This window comes from Octodon degus, unplaced genomic scaffold (genome assembly GCF_000260255.1).
Source record: "Octodon degus isolate 3935 unplaced genomic scaffold, OctDeg1.0 scaffold00148, whole genome shotgun sequence".
NCBI classification, from domain to species: domain Eukaryota; kingdom Metazoa; phylum Chordata; class Mammalia; order Rodentia; family Octodontidae; genus Octodon; species Octodon degus.
This window is the reverse complement of record NW_004524724.1, coordinates 92,465-94,808: the sequence shown is the minus strand read 5'-3', so window position 1 is coordinate 94,808 and position 2,344 is coordinate 92,465.

Below are 2,344 nucleotides of genomic sequence, written 5' to 3'. Positions count from 1 at the left end.
GTGGTTTACATTCTCTAAACACCAAGGTGCAGCCAAATCCAAGAGCGCTAATAGCACTAGCAAGGCAACACTTTCCACGCACTGACGTTGTTCACGCACCGCAGGCAGTCTGAGCGCCAAAACATCGCATGCACACCAAGCAACAGAAAACCCTAACAAGTTCACAGAGAAACCTGAGTAGAATCTTGTTTTATCTTTCTCTCTTTCCAGATGTACACAAGAGAGATTTTAAAGGCACAAAGTAAATCTTATATGATTTTTTATGGGTGATTCATTGTCTAGTCCTCTAAACATCACCTTATACTATATTTTATAAACTTAGGACAAATTTAGGATATAATATTTTAAAGTGTCAATTTTTCTCCAAATGTAAATTAGAATATAAAAAGACAAAGGCTCAAACTTGATAAAAAGTAAAAAAGAGAAGATAAATAAACAAATATAGAAATATAGATATGAGACAGAAGCCTCAGGCCCCATGGGGAGCAGGGAGCCATAAGCAGAGCCCAGGAGAACGGTTTTCTCACTTGTAAATTCTGGAACATTGGGATTAAAAGCTGCGGATAAGCTTCTCCTGCTGGCTCCCTGTGCATTGTTTCTTCCCTTACTTGGGATGTTAATGGCTAGCTTTGTGTAAACTCAGAGTTAGGTAAATGCTCAAGTCAGTGGAGAGAGTAGTTTGTATTCACAAAAGTAGTTATGCACATACCTTAGCTTGCTTTTAGCCCTTAATAAATGTGAAATGTTGCTGTGACTCTGGACTCAGAGACTATTCTCAGTGAGAACTCTGAAGCTATATTCACTGGATCTTCTGTCATTTCTTTTGGCACATAAAATACAACAAAGATCATACCTAATTATAGATGTCTCTTTTGCTTAATGACTTACTGGTTGTAAGTCTGTAATAATAACAGCAAAGGTGTGCAGAGTAGATTAAACTATTAAAGGATGCTTTTGTTTGTGTGTGTGGTACTGGGGATTGAACTCAGGACCCTGAGCTTGCCAGGCAGAAGCTTATTCTACTGAGCTATCTCTCCAACCCTGTTTAAACTGTTAAAAGAAATACTGCTGTGGATTTCTTGAAAAAGAAAGCCTTAACTGAAAACCACTTGGGAAAGATTTTAATTGACAGGTCTATAGTTATAAAGTGCTTATAAACCTATATCTATAAAAACATTTTAACTGAACATGGCCAATACATACAAAAGTACAGCAACACTTTATATCTATATCTATCTCTCTTTATATGTATATATTTGAAAAATTTTAGATGACCCTGAGAAATACATATACATATACATTATATATATCCTATTCATCTATTTTTTATTATAATTTTATTTTGAAGAGTAAAAATAAAAGCAAGAAAAACAAAAATAGATACAGAAACAGAATAACACACAACAATACATACATTACAGATTTTCAGAATAAGAATAGCCGATTAACAATGAATGATATCTATTTTTAACAGCAAATCTGTTGAGTTCAGTCCCTAGTTCTATATATAAAATCTGTTGCTCAGATGAACAGATATAGTTATGAAAGATGGAACATGTGATTGAATATTACCACATGCTTTAAAGAAATCTTAAATTTTTGTTATTGTCTCTTTTTTTATTACCTTTTGCTAAAACTTTTACTATTTTTTCCATAATTTTATTGAGAAACAAATAGTAATGAGACAGTTTCAAATATGATTAGTAGGACAGTTTCAATAATTAATACATTACATATTGTTGTCTTAGTGGTTATGCATTGTACAAGATACAGACAAGATATCCTGCTTACAAACACTATTAGAACAAATCTTTATTCATTGAATTAAGAGAATATAGCTAGCTATATATCTATCCTATTTTGAATATATAGATACAAAATGGTTGTTCATTTGAATCCCCTTTTTTTGTCTAGTTTTGTTATTTAAATATTATAGGTGCATGAATACAGCAAAATATTCCAATATAGTCCAGTAGTTCATAATAGCAGTGGGTTTTCTGTAAGACTGGCAATGTAAGAAGGTGTTGACTTGAGACTTTTACAGCTCAGCATATTAATATGGCTTTACTTTTTTACTTTTCTGCTGGATAGTTAAGACCAAGATAAAGAAAGATGTATGTAACAAGAAATGTAGATTTTGTATCAGATAAGGTCAGTCCAATCCCCTCCAGACTTATCGTGAAACCCTGTACCGCAGTTTGTAGATCCTTTGTCAGTGTCAGCCATGTGGATGAGTCCCGGCCAGTACTTGACCGATTTGCTCTCTGTGAAAGTCTGAGAGAATGTTTTCTCTCCATGTGACTCTCCTTAGGCACACTCTACATCATTGATCACTTTCCTCTGT